This window comes from Nerophis ophidion, linkage group LG21, assembly GCF_033978795.1.
Source record: "Nerophis ophidion isolate RoL-2023_Sa linkage group LG21, RoL_Noph_v1.0, whole genome shotgun sequence".
Lineage (NCBI taxonomy): Eukaryota > Metazoa > Chordata > Actinopteri > Syngnathiformes > Syngnathidae > Nerophis > Nerophis ophidion.
Genome location: NC_084631.1, coordinates 22,879,919 through 22,904,544, shown reverse-complemented (window position 1 = coordinate 22,904,544; position 24,626 = coordinate 22,879,919). Strand labels below are relative to the sequence as shown.

At 42.0% G+C, this 24,626-nt stretch overlaps 1 protein-coding gene across 1 annotated transcript in view; it reads right to left on the bottom strand.

Annotated features, from left to right (window-relative positions):
* The window catches only part of tmem200b (transmembrane protein 200B), a 44,097-nt gene extending 20,723 nt beyond the window's left edge, over positions 1-23,374 (bottom strand). The window contains exon 1 of the mRNA XM_061882188.1: positions 23,001-23,374. The gene's annotated coding sequence lies outside the window, so the exon portion shown is untranslated. The remainder of the gene's footprint in view (positions 1-23,000) is intronic.
* Between the last annotated feature and the right edge of the window lie 1,252 nt (positions 23,375-24,626).

Here is a 24,626-nt window from a genome sequence, read left to right as displayed (position 1 = left end):
ACCCTCCGGTCCCCTTTCTTAAAGAGAGGAACCACCACCCCGGTCTGCCAATCCAGAGGTACCGCCCCCGATGTCCACGCGATGCTGCAAAGTCTTGTCAACCAAGACAGCCCCACAGCATCCAGAGCCTTAAGGAACTCCGGGCGGATCTCGTCCACCCCTGGGGCCTTGCCACCGAGGAGCTTTTTAACTACCTCAGCGACCTCAGCCCCAGAAATAGGAGAGTCCACCACAGATCCCCCAGGCACTGCTTCCTCATAGGAAGACGTGTTGGTGGGATTGAGGAGGTCTTCGAAGTATTCCTTCCACCTATCCACAACATCCGCAGTCGAGGTCAGCAGAACACCATCCGCACCATACATGGTGTTGATAGTGCACTGCTTCCCCTTCCTGAGGCGGCGGACGGTGGTCCAGAATCGCTTCGAAGCCGTCCGGAAGTCGTTTTCCATGGCTTCCCCGAACTCTTCCCATGTCCGAGTTTTTGCCTCCGCGACCGCTGAAGCTGCACACCGCTTGGCCTGTCGGTACCTGTCCACTGCCTCCGGAGTCCTATGAACCAAAAGGACCCGATAGGACTCCTTCTTCAGCTTGACGGCATCCCTCACCGCTGGTGTCCACCAAGGGGTTTTAGGATTGCCGCCCCGACAGGCACCAACTACCTTGCGGTCACAGCTCCGATCTGCCGCCTCGACAATAGAGGTGCGGAACATGGTCCACTCGGACTCAATGTCCAGCACCTCCCTCGTGACATGTTCAAAGTTCTTCCGGAGGTGGGAATTGAAACTTTGTCTGACTGGAGACTCTGCCAGACGTTCCCAGCAGACCCTCACAATGCGTTTGGGCCTCCCAGGTCTGTCCGGCATCCTCCCCCACCATCGCAGCCAACTCACCACCAGGTGGTGATCGGTAGAAAGCTCCGCCCCTCTCTTCACCCGAGTGTCCAAAACATGAGGTTGCAAATCCGATGACACAACTACAAAGTCGATCATGGAACTGCGGCCTAGGGTGTCCTAGTGCCAAGTGCACAAATGGACACCCTTATGTTTGAACATGGTGTTTGTTATCGACATACTGTGACGAGCACAAAAGTCCAATAACAAAACACCACTCGGGTTCAGATCCGGGCGGCCATTCTTCCCAATCACGCCTCTCCAGGTTTCACTGTCGTTGCCAACGTGAGCGTTGAAGTCTCCCAGTAGGACAAGGGAATCACCCGGGGGAGCACTTTCCAGTACTCCCTCGAGTGTTCCCAAAAAGGGTGGGTACTCTGAACTGCTGTTTGGTGCATAAGCACAAACAACAGTCAGGACCCGTCCCCCCACCCGAAGGCGGAGGGAGGCTACCCTTTCGTCCACCGGGTTGAACTCCAACGTACAGGCTTTGAGCCGGGGGGAAACAAGAATTGCCACCCCAGCCCGTCGCCTCTCACTGCCGGCAACGCCAGAGTGGAAGAGGGTCCAATCCCTCTCGAGAGAAGTGGTTCCAGAGCCCTTGCTGTGCGTCGAAGTGAGTCCGACTATATCCAGCCGGAATTTCTCGACTTCGCGCACTAGCTCAGACTCTTTCCCCCCCAGTGAGGTGACGTTCCACGTCCCAAGAGCTAGCTTCTGTAGCCGAGGATCGGACCGCCAAGTGCCCTGCCTTCGGCTGTCGCCCAGCTCACAATGCACCCGACCTCTATGGCCCCTGCTATGGGTGGTGAGCCCATTGGAGGGGTGACCCACGTTGCCTCTTCGGGCTGTGCCCGGCCGGGCCCCATGGGAACAGGCCCGGCCACCAGGCGCTCGCCATCGTGCCCCACCTCCGGGCCTGGCTCCAGAGGGGGGCCCCGGTGACCCGCGTCCGGGCGAGGGAAATCTGGGTCCATGATTTTTCATCTTCATAAAGGTCTTCGAGCTGCTCTTTGTCTGATCCCTCACCTAGAACCTGTTTGCCTTGGGAGACCCTACCAGGGGGCTTTATGCCCCCGGACAACATAGCTCCTAGGATCATTGGGACACGCAAACTCCTCTACCACGATAAGGTTGCAGCTCAGAGAGGAAACAATCGCGTTTTTATTTTATTTATTTTTTTTTCTAGTCTGTCGCTATCAATATCCTCAAACACAAATCTTTCATCCTCGCTCAAATTATTGGGGAAATTGTCGTTTCTCGGTCCGAATAGCTGTTTTTGTTGGAGGCTCCCATTAAAAACAATGTGAAGATGTGAGGAGCCATCAACATGTGACGTCATCGTCTGCGACTTCCGGTAGAGGCAAGGCTCTTGTCTTAGCACCGAAAGTTGCGAACTTTATCGTGGATGTTCTCTACTAAATCCTTTCAGCGAAAATATGGCAATATCGCGAAATGATCAAGTATGACACATAGAATGGACCTGCTATCCCTGTTTAAATAAGAAAATCTCATTTCAGTAGGCCTTTAACGTTCAAACTGTAAAACTGTTATTTTTTGCAAATCTTAGCTCATATGGAATTTGATGCCTGCAACTTGTTTCAAAAAAGCTGGCACAATTTGCAAAAAAAGACTGAGAATGTTGAGCAGTGCTCATCAAACACTTATTTGGAAAATCCCACAGGTGAACAGGTGAATTGGGAACAGGTGGGTACCATGATTGGGTGTAAAAGCAGCTTCCATGAAATGCTTTAGTCATTCACAAACAAGGATGGGGCCAGCGTCACCACTTTGTGAACAAATGCATGAGAACATTTTCCCAACAGTTTAAGAACAACATTTCTCAACGAGTTATTCAATCAATCAATCAATGTTTATTTATATAGCCCTAAATCACAAGTGTCTCAAAGGGCTGCACAAACCACAACGACATCCTCGGCAGAGCCCACATAAGGGCAAGGAAAAACTCACACCCAGTGGGACGTCGGTGACAGTGACAATGATGACTGTGAGAAAACTTGGAGAGGACCGCATATGTGGACAATCCCTCCTACCCCCCCTATTGCAAGGAATTTAGGGATTTCACCATCTACGGTCCGTAATATCATTAAAGGGTTCAGAGAATCTGGGGAAATCACTACACGTAAGCAGCTAAACTTGGATCTCTTAGGCAGTACTGCATCAAAAATTGACATCAGTGTGTAAAAGATACACCACATGGGCTCAGGAACACTTCAGAAAACCACTGTCAGTAATTACAGTTTGTCAAAAGGTTCAGAGAATCTGGAGAATTCACTGCACGTAAGCGGCATTCCCGTGACCTTGGATCCCTGAGGCGGTACTGCATCAAAAACTGACATCAGTGTGTAAAGGATATTTCCACCTGGGCTCAGGAGCACTTCAGAAAACCACTGTCAGTAACCACAGCTGGTCGCTACATTGGTAAGTGCAAGTTAAAACTCTACTATGCAAAGCGAAAGCCATTTATTAACAACACCCAGAAACGCCGCTGGCACAAGTGGCAAAAGACTGAGAAAGTTGAGGAATGCTCATCAGACACTTGGAAAATCCCACAGGTGAACAGGCTAATTGGGTAAAGGTGGGTACCACCAAAGAGTGCATTCTGCAGTAAACAAAGTCAAATTGGTGTACTGAAGACTGCAATACTTTTACTTCAAGTTAACATTGATTAAACAACACATTAAAATGGTAAATTATTAGTCTTCTTTAATGACTTGTATACATCAATGCTTCTCGCCAGGGCTTTGGCAAATGGCAAGAGTTTTTAAAACTCAAATACTGTAGTATATAGTGAATAAAATTACATTAAAATTAAGTCTGAATTTGAAAATAATATTTTCCAACACATAAAACAAGTTTAAGGAACATTTCAGGAACAATATGTTTTTCATCCACAAACTCAAAAACGATTTGAACACAAAGTGTAAGTTTTTTTTATTACATGTTATATCAGAGGAGTTGAATAACATAAACAAAAATTCTGATGAAACTTTAATGACACTAAAGTCACTGCTCCTTCTAAATGTTATTTCAACTTCAATGTTAGTGTAGTGTCAGGCTTGGACAAAGGAATGAACTCAGATGCAGAGTATGAATACTTATTAGGGCTTTTATTTTGACGGCTCTTTCACCTCCAGAGTCAGAGCAGTACAATATCTACAGTAACAAAAACTGTCGGCGAAAAAGGTTCCAAAAAAAAGGAACAACCGACAATCGCTCCTTAAAGGAGGAAAATACAATAACAAAAACGAACTATAATTTGCGCCGTATCTGCTATAAAACTTCCATCCGTCCATTTTCTACCGCTTATTCCCTTTTGGGGTCGCGGGGGGTGCTGGCGCCTATCTCAGCTACAATCGGGCGGAAGTCCGGGTACACCCTGGACAAGTCGCCACCTCATCACAGGGCCAACACAGTGATTGCCAATCAACCTAACATAAAACACTCCGACAGGAGGAAGAAAACAATGACTATGAAAATTTTTACACTTAATCTAAATGTCAGGCTTGCCCATGACAGTTTGTTTATGTTTTACTTTTTCCTCTGTGTGTGTAGTATTTCCTGTCTTTAGTCCCTGTCAGCGCTCTTATTTTGTCTGTTTCCTGTCTTTCTCCCTAAATGCTGTGTCCCCTCAGCTGCGGCTGATTGGCAGCTGGCCACACCTGGTGTCAATCAGCCCACTCCTATTTAGACCTGTCTTCCCATCCAGTCAGTGCTGGATTATTGTCACTTCTCAATTGTCGCTCCTGTCGTGTCGTGTCGTGCCATTGCAGCGTAGCAGTAAGCTATATTTTAGTAGCAGTTTGTAGCTTACTGTCTTTTGTTCGCTGCTTTCAATTAGTCTTTGTACTACACGTAACGACTTCTGTTATCCTGCTCGCTACCCGCTAACTTCCACGCTAGGCCCTTTTGTTTTTGCTAGCTTCCATGCTAAGTCCTTTTGTTTTCTAGCTCCCATGCTAGCTCTTTTAGTTTGTTATCAGCCTCGTGCGCGCTTTTTGTTGTACCCATTTTGTTTGGTTTTGTCTTAGTGTTTTATTAAACCATGTTTCCTTACTCAATACCTGCCTCCTTCTCTGCATCTTGGGGTTCGTCACAAACTAACTGTGACACTAATAATGGTTAACAAAAAATCACTAGAAAAAATTTGAGGAAAGAAAGAATTGTAGGAAAAAATAATAACTCACCACTTCGGTTGAAAAAACTAAATACCAAAATTCACTCTACTGAGGAGGAGAAACGTCAAACTCAAAATAGCAGCGTGGGAATTCAGGATCCAGGACTCTTAAGCATTGGACGAGGCAAGGCATGGTCATGGAAGCGAGACAGGCACAAAAACTCTAGACTGTCTGGCACAGAACAAGGGGAGGTGTGGGCTTATAAGACACATGAGGGTAATGGTAAACAGGTGGAAACAATCAGGGGTCACGGATGACCTCAGCCTGATTACACAAGAGGAAGGGCAAGTGATCTGAAACAAGAGGAGTTATTTTTCAAAATAAAACATGCAATTCACAAGACAAAAGAAACCAAGACAAAACATCCCTCACCGCGGGGTGACATGTTGGTCCTATATCTTTATTTTTGTTACTCTAGGCTGCAATTTCGAGCTGTGTAAGGGGACGAGGCACAAAGTTGGTTGAAAATTAATTGATTTTCCGGACGGGAGGTCGCGCACGTACACGGACACAATTACATATACACACATTCACAGACACACACAGGGTCGCTGTCATAAAAGGTGCATTGTTACGTTTACTATTTTGGTATTTTCTAAAAGACAGTTCCGCCATTTTTTGATTGAGGAAATATGTTAACAGCTGATCATCCTGGTTGGACTCAAGTTAATCGCGATCATGATCAAATTTTAGTTTAGTCTTTGTTTGAAGGGACAATGCACAGAAACATTGAGCTCAAAGACAGATATGTTGTGTACCAGATTGTAGCTAAATAGCTCATTTCCATCTGCTGTCCCTGGCTGCCTAAATCAAAGGGATACAAAAATCCTGCAATAAATGTATGACAATAAAATGTAATCAAATTAAGAAAAGTCATAAAATGCCCTTTCATTGACACATACTTGATATACAATACAACCACACCTCCTTTACATCATCACACAAAGACAATAAATGCTCTTGTTCACATCTGTCGTCATTTGTAAAAACAACCATGATTTTAGCAGACACACCTCACAGTTTACAACAAAATGCTCTCATGGATAAATGTAATACACATTAAGTTGATGTGTCAATAGTAGTGTCCACCTTATTGACCGGGTGAGCAGCTTTGATTGCTCCAAAGCCACTTTTTAACTTCAATTGTGAATGAATCGTAATCTGTTAGCGTTTTCAAGTTTGTTATGAGGTCGTTCCATTCCATCCATCCATTTTCTACCGCTTGTCCCTTTTGGGGTCGCCACCTCATTTATCGCTCTATATGAAAAGGCTGATTGTGCAAAAGATGTTTTCCTGCCGGGTACGCTACACCGCCCCCTGGTGGAGGCTCATGTGTCTCAAGTTGTCACGGCAGATGTAAACTGGACAAAGTGCTTTAGTGGCGCCGGAGCAATGTTATTTAGGATTCGATGGGCCATTCGTATTGATGCTAATCTTTGAATGTCAGCTAAATTTAACAGTCTATATTTTTGGAGAACTAAACAGTGTTGATGGTGTTGTGGTTTTCGGTCAAGGATTTTGAGCGATTGTTTGTGCAAAGTTTCGAATGACCTCAGTGTCAATTTGCTAGTCTGCAACCAACATGATATACAATAATAAAAACGAGACATAATCAGTCTTCAGTAATGCGGACGTTGTATCGATCCGTTGTGGTGAAGAAGGAGCTGAGCCAGAAGGCAAAGCTCTCAATTTACCGGTCGATCTACGTTCCCATCCTCACCTATGGTCATGAGCTTTGGGTCATGACCGAAAGGATAAGATCACGGGTACAAGCAGCCAAAATGAGTTTCCTCCGCCGGGTGGCGGGGCTCTCCCTTAGAGATAGGGTGAGAAGCTCTGGCATCCGGGAGGAGCTCAACGTAAAGCCGCTGCTCCTCCACATCGAGAGGGGCCAGATGAGGTGGTTCGGGCATCTGGTCAGGATGCCACCCGAACGCCTCCCTAGGGAGGTGTTTAGGGCACGTCCAGCTGGTAGGAGGCTACGGGGAAGACCCAGGACACGTTGGGAAGACTATGTCTCCCGGCTGGCCTGGGAACGCCTCGGGATCCCCCGGGAAGAGCTAGACGAAGTGGCTGGGGAGAGGGAAGTCCAGGCTTCCCTGCTTAGGCTGCTGCCCCCGCGACCCGATCTCGGATAAGCGGAAGATAATGGATGGATGGATGGATGGATGGATGGACATAATCATTGCATTAAGATAAGTTTGAGCTGCCTCCATTGTTAATGGATTCCTGATACATTTGAACATTTTTATGTTGTACTTAAAGGCCTACTGAAATGAGATTTTCTCATTCAAACGGGGATAGCAGGTCCATTCTATGTGTCATACTTGATCATTTCGCAATATTGCCATATTTTTGCTGAAAGGATTTAGTAGAGAACATCGATGATGAAGTTCGCAACTTTTGGTGCTGACAAAAAAGCCTTGCCTTTACCGGAAGTAGCAGACGATATGCGCGTGACGTCACGGGTTGTGGAGCTCCTCACATCTGAACATTGTTTACAATCATGGCCACCAGCAGTGAGAGCGATTCGGACCGAGAAAGCGACGATTTCCCCATTAATTTGAGCGAGGATGAAAGATTTTTAGATGAGGAAAGTGAGAGTGAAGGACAAGAAAAGAAAAAAAAAGGACAAGAAGGCAGCGAGGGAGCGATTCAGATAGGGAAGATGCTGTGATAGGCGCCGTGGCAGCCGTTGGGGTGGCAGGACCGATCGGCCAGGCCCAACCGCAACAAAGGATAGAGCCGGCGCTGACGGTGACGGTCAGGAGGACGCATATTGACGCTGGAGTAGCACACGACGTAGATCGCCTTCAGAATACATCCATCCATTTACTACCGCTTATTCCCTTTTTAGGGTCACGGGGGGCGCTGGCGCCTATCTCAGCTACAATCGGGTGGAAGGCGGGTTACACCCTGGACAAGTCGCCACCTAATCGCAGGGCCAACACAGATAGACAGACAACATTCCACTCACATTCACACACTAGGGCCAATTTAGTGTTGCCAATCAACCTATCCCCAGGTGCATGTCTTTGGAGGTGGGAGGAAGCCGGAGTACCCGGGGGGAACCCACGCATTCACGGGGAGAACATGCAAACTCCACACAGAAAGATCCCGAGCCTGGGATTGAACCCAGGACTGCAGGACCTTCGTATTGTGAGGCCGACGCCTCTGCCTTCCGAATACAGAATGGTAAAATGTTTTTTTATTAATACACATAATGTACTGTACTTTGTGTGTGTGGTCCAATCCAACCGTGTTCGCTTGACATCTCTGTTCCATAGTAAAGCTTCACCGTCATCTTTCTGGAATGTAAACAACGAAACACCGGCTGTGTTTGTGTTGCTAAAGGCGGTCGCAATACACCGCTTCCCACCTACAGCTTTCTTCTTTGACGTCTCCATTATACATTGAACAAATTGCAAAAGATTCAGAAAGACAGATGTCCATAATACTGTGGAATTATGCGATGAAAAGAGACGACATATAGCTGTGAACGGTGCTGGAACAAAATGTCCTCTACAATGCGTGACGTCACGCGTCATTATACCGCGACGCTTTGGGGCGAAATTTAAAATTGAAATTTAGTTAAGTAAACCGGCCGTATTGGCATTTGTTGCAATGTTAAAATTTCATTATGATATATAAACTATCAGACTGCGTGGTCGGTAGTAGTGGGTTTCAGTAGGCCTTTAAGACTCGGGCACATCTGTTTGATATTTTTTTTAAAGCCAAATGTTGGGTCTAAAATGACACTCAGGTAACGATAGTCACTAACATTTTGTATAATCGTCCATCCCTAATTTGACCTGTCACCTTTCTGTAAGACCATTTTATATTTTCATCGTAGCCGCATTGAGTCATGATGACCTTCAATGGACCCTGAGAATTCCTGACTAATTCCAACCACTTTAGGTTAACTCTGTGTTGTTTTTTTTTTGTTTAGTTTTTTTTAACCACACTCATTGGACGTTAATCACCACTGAAAATGATTAGAGTGAAACTCCTTGAGCTGTTCCAAATGTTCCCTCTCTGTGGGAAGCTTGTAAAGTCAACTTAACAGGGGAAACACATTCAGTTGGCTTGATTTTAAGGGTCCTGAACCCCGTTATCAAAAATCTTGTGTTTGTATTGTGGACGTATCATCATGAAAATAAATTCAGTGTTGATTAATTTTTTTTTGTTATTGATAAAATCCCCTTTTATTTCATTTATCATTAACACCGAGCTCATAATGATAACTGTGCTTTCCGGTTATTGCACTTCAAGTCTCATTTACAAGGATTAATAGAAGACTTTGCATGCAGTTGCAATTCCAAGATGTTAGGTGGCAGTATTGTATAGGCTCAGTTGGAACCCACATCTTTTGAAGTGAAGTGAATTATATTTCTATAGCGCTTTTCTCTAGTGACTCAAAGCGCTTTACATAGTGAAACCCAATCGCTAAGTTACATTTAAACTAGTCTGGGTAGCACTGGGAGCTGGTGGGTAAAGTGTCTTGCCCAAGGACACAACGGCAGTGACTAGGAGGGTGGAAGTGGGAATCGAACCTGCAACCCTCAAGTTGCTGGCACGGCTGCTCTACCAACCGAGCTATGCCGGTTGTAGTTTTGATTACCAATTTTGCAGGTTTTGAAATTGACATGCAAAATCGCTAATGCTAATCAATAGCATGTACAAAACCCAAAACCAGTGGTGTTGGCACGTTGTGTAAATCGCAGAGGTGGGTAGTAACGCGCTACATTTACTCCGTTACATCTACTTGATTAACTTTTGGGATAAATTGTACTTCTAAGAGTAGTTTTTATGCAACATACTTTTACTTTTACTTGAGTATATTTACAGAGAAGAAACGCTACTTTTACTCCGCTCCATTTATCTACAATCAGATCGTTACTCGCTACTTTTTTTTTTTATCGATCTGTTAATGCATGGTTTGTTTGTTTTGATTTTGTCAGACACGCATTCAAAGTAGGAACTACGCATGCCTGCGTTTCACCAATCAAATGCAGTCACTAGTGACGTTGGACCAATCAAACAAAACCAGGCGGTCACATGACCGTCACACGTCGAATCCGACCTAAAAAGTTTAAACACTTATTGGGGTGCTACCATTTAGTGGTCAATTGTGCAGAATATGTACTGTACTGTGCAATCTAATAATAAAAGTTTCAATCAATCAATCAATCAAAAGTCTAAAGGAAAAAAGACACTTTTTATTTCAACCGTACTTCCCGTCAAAAGCCTAAAGACTGATCGCACAGTTCCTGTCTTCACAATAAAAGCGCCGCTCCATCGCGCCTGTGCTAACAAAATAAGAGTCTCCGAAAGCCAGCGCAAACAAGCGAGTAAGCTACGGAGTTTGCCGCCAATGTATTTCTTGTAAAGTGTATAAAAACGAATATGGAAGCCGGACAAATAAGATGCCAAAAACTAACGACTTTCATGTGGTATTAGACAGAAAAGAGGAACTTTTTTTCTCCTCCATTTGAAAATGTGGACATTATCAGCACTATACTGTCTGATTCCAATCAATGCAAGTCATCAGAATCAGGTAATACACCAACTTATATTCTTGTCTTCATGAAAGATAGGAATCTATATGTTAAACATGCATGTATAGTCATTAAAACACCTTTGACATGTCAACAAAAACGGCAAAATAAAAAACTATAAATGATATACTGTATATATATATATATACATATATATATATGATATGTGTGTGTATGTATATATGAGGTATATCACCTCGACTTGGTCATTTATTAATTGATTAACGTTGAAAAACTTATTGGGGTGTTACCATTTAGTGGTCAATTGTAGGGAATATGTACTGTACTGTGCAATCTACTAATACAAGTTTCAATCAATCAATCAATGCCTACTGAGCCTATGGTGCTGTTAAGTTATTGTGGCTCAATTTGCCTTATTTTTTTATTTTAATGTATTATTATTTAATATATACTATTGTTTTAGTTGCTTAAGAGATATTCCTGGCTCTGAATTTGCTCATTGCTATTTTTATGTTTTTGTGCATTATCTGTTGCCGTAATTATTAAAGGAACAGGTTACTCATCAGTTACTCAGTAATTGAGTAGTTTTTTCACAACATACTTTTTACTTTTACTCAAGTAAATATTTGGGTGACTACGCCTTACTTTTACTTGAGTAATAAATCTCTAAAGTAACTGTACTCTTACTTGAGTACAATTTCTGGCTACTCTACCCTCCTCTGGTAAATCGTAAATGAAAACGGAATACAATGATTTGCAAATCCTTTTCAACCTACATTCAATTGAATAGACTGCAAAGACAAGATACATAATGTTTGAACTGGAAAACTTTGTTATTTTTTGCAAATATTAGCTCATTTGGAATTTCATGTCCGCAACATGTTTCAAAAACGACTGCTCATCAAACGATTATTTGGAACATCCCACAGGTGAACGGGCTAATTGGGAACAGGTGGGTGCCATGATTGGGTATAAAACCAGCTTCCATGAATGCACAGTCATACACAAACAAGGATGGGGCGAGGGTCACCATTTAGTGAACAAATGTGTGAGCAAATTGTCCAACAGTTTAAGAACAACATTTCTCAAAGAGCTATTGTAAGGAATTTAGGGATTTCATCATCTACGCTCTGTAATATCAGAAAATCTGGAGAAATCACTGCACGTAAGTGGCATGCCCGTGACCTTCGACCCCCCCCCCCCCCCCCAGGCGGTACTGCATCAAAAACCAACATCATTGTGTAAGGGACATCACCACACGGGTAAAGAAGCACTTCAGAAAAACACTGTAAGTAACTACAGTTCACACTCACATTCACACACTGGGGTCAATTTAGTGTTGCCAATCAACCTATCCCCGGATCAATATCATGATGCCACTAATACTTTTGCAGTTTTGCTCTAATCCTTTTACAGGAATTCAACTATTTTGAATAGAACATGACATGCACAAACACCTTTAAAGTCCAGTCTTAAGAATTTTTACTGTCCATTGTGCCTCTCTTGGCTTTCTTCAGCTGGGTTTTTGTTTTTTTGAGTGGGTCACACTATGACACTTGCTTCCTGAAGCTGTCATCATTTGATAAACTTGACCTTGACCGGTCTTGTTTTTGTTTACATGACTGAAGATTCTCTCACAACCTGCTTTGCAGTGGTAGATGACCAACACTGACTTTGCAACCTTGAACAGAGCTCCCCGGTAGCTTTGTCCTTCAGTTTTGCAAGTTCATGGCACGCACTGTCGACTCTTTAAGCGGAGAGAGGGAGTCCCACTGGTACATGAGAAACTCTTCCTCAACATTTTGCTCAAAAAGTGTGCTTGCCATTCAATGAAGAATCTCACCACATTGTTGTCCATCCATCCATTTTCTACCGCTTATTCCCTTTCGGGGTTGCGGGGGGCGCTGGCGCATATCTCAGCTACAATCGGGCGGAAGGCGGGGTACACCCTGGACAAGTCGCCACCTCATCGCAGGGCCAACACAGATAGACAGACAACATTCACACTCACATTCACACACTAGGGCCAATTTAGTGTTGCCAATCAACCTATCCCCAGGTGCATGTCTTCGGAAGATCCAGGCTCGGGATCTTTCTGTGTGGAGTTTGCATGTTCTCCCCGTGAATGCGTGGGTTCTCTCCGGGTACTCCGGCTTCCTCCCACTTCCAAAGACCACATTGTTGTCCGTTGTGAATATCGAAAAATCTGGTATTCACCAGCACTGGATCACCGAATTGGAAAGAAGCAATCATGTAGCTACTGTACAACCTTCTGACACAGTTCTCTCCATGAACTGACAAGCAGCCCTTGCGTTCTGAGCCAATGTAGAGGTCAGACCTGGGCAAATTAAGGCCTGTTAACCTTTTTAATCTGTCCCGCCGGACATTCCCAAATAAATGTTTTAGATCTTTAAGACGGAAATTGTAGCCGCCATTATGATGTGCGGTGATGTTTTCAAATGACCGTAAGTCTTGAACTATACAAAGTATTTCAATGGTTGGAATCTGCCCTTTTGCATGATATACTAGGTACTATGGTCATCTAAGTCACAGCAGCTCACACGAGGCACCAAGCAGTGTGGGTGGGGAGCGTTTCCACAGAGTGTTTCCAGAGCGGCCAGCCTGAAATGCGGGTGTCAGGTACAGACACGGAATGAGATTTTTAAAAGAAAGTTCTAAAGCTTAGTTATATTGTAAGGGGGGGTTTAACCATTGCGTAATTATTTTGCTGTGTTTGTTGCATTTTTGTTGTGTTTCGCTTGATTGTAAAAAATGTCAATTGAGAGGGGGTGTGACGTTCATACGTTGTCAATATTCAGTGTTTTATCGTTCATAGTTAATATTGTAAATCCCACATTATTCATTTTCATGTACAATCTGGGTGTCTCATTCAGTAAAAAAAAAATGCAAAATTAGATTCCGTTTTTTAAAGGGGAACATTATCACCAGACCTATGTAAGCGTCAATATATACTTTGATGTTGCAGAAAAAAGACCATATGTTTTTTTAACCGATTTACAAACTCTAAAATGGTGAATTTGGCGATTTAAACGCCTTTCAATTGTTCTCCTGTCGGAGCAATGACCTTTCATCCGTGACGTCACGTCGTGAAGCGACCCGCCATTTTCTCAAACACATAACACCCCAAGTCAAATCAGGTCTGTTATTTTCCGTTTTTTCGACTGTTTTCCGGTACCTTGGAGACATCATGCCTCGTCTGTGTGTTGTCGAAGGGTGTAATAACACGAAAAGAGACGGAGGGTGAAACAACACGAACAGAGACAGATTCAAGTTGCAACAGTGGTCAAAAGAAGCAAAAGTCCCTCGTTTGTTCTGCACACTTTACCGACGACAGCTATGCTACGACAGAGATGGCAAGAATGTGTGAATATCCTGCGACACTCAAAGGAGATGCATTTCCAAAGATAAAGTCAACAAAATCAAGAAGGTGAGTTTTGTTGATGTTATTGACTTATGTGCTAATCAGACATATTTGGTCACGGCATGACCGCAAGCTAATCGATGCTAACATGCTATTTAGGCTAGCTGTATGTACATATTGCATCATTATGCCCCATTTGTAGCTATATTTACATCCAGCCTTTCCCTCCATCCACATTTATTGCCAAACAAACACATACCAATTGTTGGTTAGAAGGAGATCGCCAAATTCGTCCGCGCTTCCTCCCGTGCCGCTGTCTGTCGTGATATGGCTCAAAAGCTTCTGTTTCTTCTTTAATTTCATTTTCGGTACCTGCCTCCACACTCCAACCATCCGTTTCAATACATGCGTAATCTGTTTAATCGTTTACGGCGCTGAAGTCCGAGTCTGAATCCGAGCTACTATACTATACCTTTCTGTGCTATCCGCCATGTTTGTTTCTGGTGGCTTCACACACTGACGTCACAGGACAATAGACGGGTGGAATTAGGCACTTTGAAGCCGTTTTTCGGGATATTGCGTGATGGGTAAAATTTTGAGAAAAACTTCGAAAAATAAAATATGCCACTGGGAACTGATTTTTTATTGGTTTTAACCATTCAGAAATTGTGATAATGTTCCCCTTTAAGGCTTTATGTCAAGACATTTTTAGCATTCAGACATAATTGTGAGGTTTTGTATTAGTGTTCCTAAAAATAAATATACCGGCCCCCAGACACATTTTGTCTCTAAATTTTGCCCCCCAAGGCAAAATATTTGCCCAGGCCTGGTATGGGTCTTTCTCATCTTTCTGATTGTCAGAAAAGTCTGAAGCAGTTGTCACGATGTTGGGTTTAATCGATCTCATTGCTATTTTGCCAAACTGTGTACACGGAACAGTGTGCAAAAAACATGACTGCAGCGTAATCAGCAGCAAAGCAGAGCAAATTCTGCCAAGAACGTCATTTGAGTCCATTTCTTCGGCAATAATCTTGTATCGTATTTTTCAGACAATAAGGCACACTTAATATCCTTTAATTTTTTTTTCAAATGGACAGTGCGCCTTATAACCCAGGGCGCCAAATGTACGGAATAATTCTGGTTGTGCTAACCACCCTCAAAATAATTTTATTTGGTAAATGGTGAAATGATAAGTGTGACCAGCAGTCACACATAAGCGATACGTGTAGACTGCAATATGACGCCAGTAAACAACACCAAAACTTGAAATGTTCCATTGAGGATATAGAGCATTACACACGCCGCTCAAAAATCTGTCTAAATGTTTTACAACGACTTTGAAGCCGCACCGCTTGATGGATTGTCGGCCCATTATGGGTACCGTACTCAAGAGATACAAGTATTACTTTGGTGTGCGTAAAATGGTAACAATTAGCAGAAACATTATCTGCCGTTTTGTTTCACAATATCATGCAAAATCAACTTCTTCTGGTACCTGCTGATCTGTATTTGAGATCTGCATAAGACCTGAAAATTTGCGCATGTTCGTCACTGTAGTCTGTGCCGATTAGGTAGTTGATAAGCTTCTTTTTTCTCCATCTTCTTGTTACGGGACATTCATCCTCCGCTGTTGCCATTTCTAATACAAACTAGTGTAAAGTTCTAACTTATATCTGTCAGTAAACTTGCTACGAAAGCGCTAAAACATACCTGTGTAGTGAGTTTACATTATTCATCCAGGGAACTTTAGTTATTAGAGCATTCCGGTCGGACGGTTTTTCACAGGACAAATTTCCGGTGTGCTTGTTTCCGGATGAGTAAATGATGCTCCGTTATTGATTGAAGTAAAGTCTGAATGTCTTCAAAACAGTTAGCTCCATCTAATGACACTTCTTCCACTCCCGTCCTTGCACGCTACCCTGCTACAACAAAAATGACGGGGAGAAGACGCTGCCCAAGGTGAGCCACGTAAATAAGAGCGCCCACAAAACGGCGCATCCTGAAGCGACTGTCAGAAAGCGGCTTGAAGATGATCTGTAAAACATAATGTATGTAAAATTTTGACCAAAGAACCACCATTACATATTATGTAGACCACGAGGAAGTGTTTTCAGTTCAGAAAAAAATTTAAATAATATGACTCCTTTAATGCTCTTTATAATCCGGTGCGCCTTTTGTATAAAAAAAACCCTGACTAGACCCGCTCATCGGCAGTGCGCCTTATAATCCGGTGCGACCTATGATCCGGAAATTTACGGTACATATTTTCGCTTGTTGAAGCCGTGTTGCATGCTCTCAATGACAGAAGTACTGACAAAACTTTTCCGATATTTCCGTCATCGAAATAGCGACATACGAAACGAACCTGACTTGATGACATTGACTATTTGTTTAGATGATTCTGTGCCAGGACACTGAGTTATGTTCGAGGTTTTTGTTCGAGGCGTGGTTTCATGTGCAGTCTGGGAACGCTTCCAGAATCTAATATTTTGCAGGCAGACTCAAAAAAACAGGTTATAAAAGTGAAAGAGGAGCAAAATTTACACAAAAGATGTCTAGTACATAACCTTTTTCATTTCAGGATCAATTTTTCCTCTAGACGGGGCCCCGAGGCCTACTCAAACACGGACACTGAATTAGTAATCTTGCTAAAAAAATAAATAAAAAAAAGTACTCACTAAATATACTGCATAAGAAGGAACTCAAAAAAATAAAGTTCCATACAATTGAAAATGAAGAGAAATAATTATGAACATGTTTAACTAACCTGTCAATAAAATAAAGTAAAAACAAAAATACAGCTTAACACTTTAGCCATGCTTTTTGCACTTAAGAAACTTCTCAATTTTTTTTGCTTGAGATAGTCATTACTGCCACAAGTGGTGGAAAAGTGCATTGCAACTGAGTATTGCTGTGGCACATAAGGACCACAGCTGAGAAACAGATATTATTGCGCAGTCGCAGCCCAACAATGGTCCACGGCCCTATAGTTAATTAAGACTGATCGAGACCAGGGGTTTTTCACCTTTTTCAACTTGGGTCTCTACTATACCACTACGAGGGGCCCCGGGGCCCACTGGAATATTAACACTGAACTAACCTTGTCACTTGATATGAAACCATGAGTTTGTCATGCCTGGTAATCAGATTTACATTTGATCATGTTTATGTTTTGTTTTTGGACTCTTGTTTCCCGTTTTGTTTGTTTCCATAGATACTCATTAGTTTCCACCTGGTCTCCAAGTCACGCCCCTGTCCTCAGCCTCACACCTGTCACTCATCATCATAGTCATTATTTAAGCCATTCTATCCCTGTCCTCGTCCTGGGAACTTTGCATACTGCTTGCTTTACCTACCGGACTTTGTATCAAACCCTCAAGATAGATAGATAGATAGATAGATAGATAGATGGATAGATAGATGGATAGATAGATAGATAGATAGATAGATAGATAGATAGATAGATAGATAGATAGATAGATGGATAGTACTTTATTGATTCCTTCAGGAGAGTTCCTTCAGGAAAATTAAAATTCCAGCAGCAGTGTACAGAGTTGAGATCAATTTAAATAAAAGTAAAAAGTAAATAATGGGGGTTTAAATGGAAACAAAATAGAGAAATATTACAATAAGAATAAAAACTAAAAAGCAACAATGGGAATAAAAATATAACAGTAAAATAAGAATATAACAAGACAAAGTAGGCAGTAGTGACCATGTTATGAAAACCACGCACCTACCTTTCCTTGCCATTCTGATTATTGTTTTGACCACGCCATGTTAGATCTTGTTCGTATTTATGCCTCTGTGCAATTTTTTGGTTTGTTTTATACCATTGATTGTATATTTTGTTTATTTGTATATAGTCATGCCATAGTGCTGTTTTGTTTGGAGTTTAGTATAGATTATTATCCGCCACTGACCGCGCCCTTTGTTTTCCCTTTTTCTTTGTATTATAGTGTGTATATAAATTAATCATGTACTCACATTCACACCTGGCTCATTCCAAATATTCTCTGCATCGAAGAAGCAAAACAAATCCAAGTCAAAGTCCTGACAGAGTTAATATTATCAAGGCTTAAGTCAGACTAATCACAAAAATAAATACTGACCAAATATACTGCAAGTTGGACTCATAAAAACTGATGAAAAATAAATGTATACCCAATTATGCAGTGCTAATAAATACATTCTAACTAAATAATAACAAATAATGATTCTTAAATAAACTGCAGATACATTTTAAATGCAACTGAAAAAATGGCTTTACGATTTAAGTCATCATTTTTTGTGCTCAAAAAGTCTCTTTGACTTTAGCTCCAGACTTCTTCTGTTTCTAATATTTTCATTACCGCCACAAGTGGTGGGAAAGTGTATTACAACTGAATACCGCTAGCTGAGAAACAGATATTTTTGGGCGGCTCCCAGGCGTTCAGAAACACTGATGTAGACCACCGGGAAATGTTTTAAATGCAGATCAAAATCATCAAAGGTCCTCTGTAAGTTAGTTTGTGGCAGCAAACTTAATTATTTTATTTTTTACAAGCATTTCACATTTGGATAATGCAGCAATAAATAGAAAAAAAGTTGTGGTCCCCTACTTTATTTGTTTTTTAGTTTCTACTGTCCGCCTGACATGTCAGCTCCTAGACACAAAAAAATACTGGGTTATTTTACCAACCCAATTTATGACTTGCGAGTGTTGGGTTAAATTTTGGATTTATTTTTATAAAGAGCAATGTATTTTTTGGGTTATAAGGGTATTATTTTAACTCAATTTCAGTTTTTTCAAACTATGAACCATTTTTGGGTTGTTTTTCAATCAGTAATGCATTTTTGGGTAAAAGGCTTTTTTTTTCTTGAAGTGAATTTTATTAACGATTAATCTCATTAACATTTTTTAAAATCACAAATTTTATATACATGAAAATATTTGAGCAAGCTGATTCAGTTCTTGTAAACAACTCCTATCTTGCTTTTGAGTATATTTGAAAGGAATAACAAAAAATGTATCAGTTGTTGGGGAGGAGTAAGACCAACCAGCAGTAAAATCTATAGTTTTTAACCAACTATTGGGTCAAGGAGCGCTAAATTGTGCAACCCAATATTTGGCTTGCGAATAACCCAACATTGTAGTGAGCATAACTCAGCTTTTGTGTTAAATACATTCAACCCAATAGTTGGGTTATGAATCAATCCACATTGCGTTAGCATAACACAACTTTTGGGTTAAATAATTCAACCCAACATTGGGTTGAATTTATACATTTATACTTTATTATTTGTTATAATTGGATTCATATTTTTATAATCAACATTCCCTCTAAGGCAGTGGTCCCCAAACTTTTTGTAGCTGCAGACCGCTTCAAAATTTGTCCCATGGACCGGGGGGCGGGAGGGTTTTTTGTTTTTTTTCCATAAAGTATTACAATAAGGTGTGCTTACGGACTGTATCCCTGCAGACTGTATTGATCTATATTGGTATATAATGTATAGATTGTGTTTTTTACGTTGATTTAGTAATTCAAAAAATATATATATAATACTTTTTTATTTTTTATTTCTTGTGCGGCCGGGTAGCAATCGGTCTGGTGGTTGGGGACCACTGCTCTAAAGTACGCGCCTGTGCAATTGCACACTACTCACACGTCCTCTGCGCATGACAAATCTAGGCCGTGCACAAAATCGAATAAAAAGAAAAACCGCATAACAGTGTGCACGTCTGCCGTCGCTCACATGTGCGCCACTGAATGCTCAAGAAGTTTTGCTTTTTGCTCACACATATGAAAAATTAGAGGGAAAATTGTTTATAATATTAACTTATTTAACACAAACGTTGAGTTATGCTCATTAGAGCACAACTCAACGTTTGTGTTAAATAAATTCAACCCAATAGTTGGGTTATGAATCAACAAACACAACATTTTTGCTTTTATTTTTAGTTAAATCAACATAAAAAAACACAAGATACACTTACAATTAGTTCACCAACCCCAAAACCCTCCCTCCCCCATTTATACTCATTCTCACTTATTGACACTCATTCACACAAAAGGGTTGTTTCCTTCTGTCATTAATATTCTGGTTCCTACAATATATATCGATACAGTCTGCAAGGGATACAGTCCGTGAAGAACACATGATTGTGTGTGCTGCTGGTCCACTAATAGTACTAACTTTTAACATTCCATTGTACTCATTTTCATTCATTAATATTTTCTATGTACCGTATTTTTCGGATTATAGGTCGCTCCGGAGTATACGTCGCATCAGCCGAAAATGCATAATAAAGAAAAAAAAACATATATAAATCGCACTGGAGTATAAGTCGCATTTTTGGGGGAAATTTATTTGATAAAACCTAACACCAAGAATAGACATTTGAAAGGCAATTTAAAATAAATAAAGAATAGTGAACAACAGACTGAATAAGTGTACGTTATATGACGCATAAATAACCAACTGAGAACTGGCCAGGTATGTTAACGTAACATATTATGGTAAGAGTCATTCAAATAACTATAATATAATAGAACTTGCTATACGTTTTCCAAACGATCTGTCACTCCTAATCGATAAATCTGATCAAATCTTCTTCCTCGATGTCTCTTCTAAACAACTCTGCCAACTCCAAAGGTATGCGCCGCTTCCTCTTGTCGTTTTCTGCTGCATGTTTCACAACGTCCAGCTTGTAATCTGCAGTACATGATCACCTTTTTGGTGCCATTTTTGTTCAGCCCTTCTCAGTTTTTAAAAGTTACCGCCAATGTTGAAATGATCCGTTGTAATAGCTACGGCAGTAGCGTATAGCAGTTAGCATCCCATGACCCTCCCCTGCCGAATTCTTATTGGTTGATGAGTGTGTGTGACGATTGCTGACATTTTCTTCGTCTCTTCCGCGAATGAGATAAATAATAATATTTGATGTTGTGTAATCTGCAGTACATGATAACCTTTTCGGTGCCATTTTTGTTCAGCCCTTCTCAGTTTTTATAAATTACCGCCAACGTTGAAATCATCCATTTTAATAGCTACGGCATTAGCATATAGCATATAGCAGTTAGCATCCGATGACCCCGAATGCACTTCTGCCATGACCCTCCCCTGCCGAATTGTTATTGGTTGACGTGTGTGTGACGATTGCTGACATTTTCTTCGTCTCTTCCGCGAATTAGATAAATAATAATATTTGATGTTGTGTAATCTGCAGTACATGATAACCTTTTCGGTGCCATTTTTGTTCAGCCCTTCTCAGTTTTTATAAGTTACCGCCAACGTTGAAATGATCCATTTTAATAGCTACGGCAGTAGCATATAGCAGTTAGCATCCCATGACCCACATTGCACTTCTGCCATGACCCTCCCCTGCCGAATTCTTATTGGTTGACGAGTGTGTGTGACAATTGCTGACATTTTCTTCTTCTCTTCCGCGAATTAGATAAGTAATATTATTTGATATTGTCTAATCTGCAGTACATGATTTCCTTTTCGGTGCCATTTTTGTTCAGCCTTTCTCAGTTTTTATAAATTACCGGCAACGTTGAAATGATCCATTTTAATAGTTACGGCAGTAGCGTATAGCATATAGCAGTTAGCATCCCATGACCCACAATGCACTTCTGCCATGACCCTCCCCCGCCAAATTCTTATTGGTTGACGAGTGTGTGTGACGATTGCTGACATTTTCTTCGTCTCTTCCATGAATTAGTTAAGTAATATTATTTGATGTTGTGTAATCTGCAGTACATGATTTCCTTTTCGGTGCCATTTTTGTTCAGCCCTTCTCAGTTTTTATGAGTTATCGCCAACGTTGAAATGATCCATTTTAATAGCTACAGCAGTAGCATATATCAGTTAGCATCCCATGACCCACAATGCACTTCTGCCATGACCCTCCGCCGCCAAAATCCTATTGGTTGACGTGTGTGTGACGATTGCTGACATTTTCTTCGTCTCTTCCGCGAATGAGATAAATAATCTTATTTAATATTTTACGGTAATGTGTTAATAATTTCACACATAAGTCGCTCCGGAGTATATGTCGCACCCCCGGCCAAACTATGAAAAAAATTGCGATTTATAATCAGAAAAATACGGTAACTGTTTTTATTTTTATTTTAGTTTCTTTTTTGTTCAAGAAAATGTTTTTCATTTATATATTTTTTTATCTTTTTGGTTGGGGAATAACCCAACATTAAGTTATCATAACTCAACTTTTTGGTTTAATAATTCAACGCTAAAGTTGGGTTGAAAAAATTAACCCAAAATGTCGAGTTAGAATAACTCCAATGAGGGGTTCGTCCTTTTCTGAACCAGCTGTTGGGTTAAATTCGGGTTATTTTTGCAACCCGGCATTTTTTTGTGTATAGTGAACCTTTACCGCCCTAGTGGCCCTAACTGACTCATCATTTTTATTCCATTGACATGAGGCGATGATAAACCATCCCTCCAATCTCTGCCCGGCAACAAGTGAATATGTGACACGAAAAGGAAAAAAGAAACCTCGGAATTTTGTCTCCAATGTTGCTGCAGCTGCAAGATAAAAATCTTCAAAGTACTCTCGCCTACTTACGCGATTGGCATCTCATTTTTTTTTTTTTTGCACTGCTGATCCGCAGGAAAACTGGACGACTGCCAGATCTCATTTGAGAAGCCACCAGTTGATGCTTCACAAGGGGGGAGGAGGGGAACAAACAGAAAGCATGAAGGCTATAGATCACGCCTTACGGGATGTGAAGGTTAAGGAGAGCAAGGTCAAGTGGAAAGTGTTTGACAGCATGCATGCTGCTCATATCTCCCAATATGTTAAATACTGCATTTTAAAACTAGGATCCAGTCAGACCTGAATAGTAGAAGAACAACTTTGCAGGACCAAGGAGGGACATACTTGCATTAATATGTGTCGCCATGCACAGTCCACGTTAATTCAACATTATGGTGAACAAAAAGGTTGCGTAAATACTCAGAGTCACATTCAGTCGTCTCCGGTCCAACACTTCTGTCAACTTGCCTGTTTCTCCCGAATCCTGTTGCTGCCTGTTCATAGTTTGAGGGCACATGAGGAGATCCTGCTCATTTTAGGGGTGGACCGTCTCCTAAAAAGCGTGTAATCCAGATGCGGGATTTTATTTCTTAACTCCCCCAGGAACCCCCTACCCTAAGCACATTCACAGCCCAAATGGCGGAGAAGGACAAAGAGTTTGGTCCAGCATCGTCCATCCGCGACGTGTGACACACGCAGCTGGTCTGGTCCCGAGGAGGCGGTCATGCAGCATGGGAGCCGCGCTCAAGTCTGCCTGCGCCCGCAGCCGCCTCCATCCAGCAGTCTGAAGGCAAGGCGAGCCTTCACAATAAAAGCGGTGGTCTTTCAAAATAGCGCAGTGCCAGTGATCTGCGAAAACGCACAAAAAAAGAAAATATAGGGTTATTTTGATAACCCAATTAAAGGGTTGTTAGTGTTGGGTTAAATTTTGAGGTTATTTCTATGAGGAGCAATGCATTTTTGGGGGTTATAAGGGTATAATTCTAACTCAATTTCTGTTTTTAGGGCTCGCATGGCCCATTGCGGAGTACTTTTGCAATGGGCCAAAGGACCTATTGAATTTCGTGCGTTTTATTATTCTTTCTGTTGCGATCCGCTACTTGGATCACCACATATTACTGTTGATACTTCCAGTTGTTGTATGACTAAGTCGTTCTACACTCTTACTTCCTGTTTAGTCAGTCACCATGGTTGCTCATTGATCCCACCTGCTAATCACGATTTCTACACACCTGTCACTTTTGATTACTTCCCTATTTAAGCCCGTCTCTTTTCATTACTCTTTCTGGGTTCATGATTTGCTTTTCACGCAACGAGTTACGCTTGCAACACTTTCATGTATGTATATTCTCGCTAAGCTTTGCACGCTAGCCATTGTTCATTCCAGTTCTCATGCTGAAGGTTTTGTTTTCTCTTTTGTGCCTACGGGTCAGTTTAGTTTGTATTTTGTATCACCTAGTTCTCATACTAGCGTCTTTGGTTTCCTTTTGTTAGCTCCAGTGTTTTGTTTCTTAGATCCTTGTTGTAGAAAAAATCTGTTAAAACTTACCTTTGCTGTATTCAATTTTGACGCATCCTCGAGGGAATCGAACCCGGTACCACGATGCCACACCGGCGTAACACTTTCTTTATTATTCCGCACCTATGCGCTGTAATTCGACCCCCTTAACATGCTTCAAAACTCACCAAATTTGACACACACATCGGGTTGGCAAACCATCCATCCATCCATCCATCCATCATCTTCCGCTTATCCGAGGTCGGGTCGCGGGGGCAACAGCCTAAGCAGGGAAACCCAGACTTCCCTCTCCCCAGCCACTTCGTCTAGCTCTTCCCGGGGGATCCCGAGGCGTTCCCAGGCCAGCCGGGAGACATAGTCTTCCCAACGTGTCCTGGGTCTTCCCCGTGGCCTCCTACCGGTTGGACGTGCCCTAAACACCTCCCTAGGGAGGCGTTCGGGTGGCATCCTGACCAGATGCCCGAACCACCTCATCTGGCTCCTCTTGATGTGAAGGAGCAGCGGCTTTACTTTGAGTTCCTCCCGGATGGCAGAGCTTCTCACCCTATCTCTAAGGGAGAGCCCCGCCACACGGC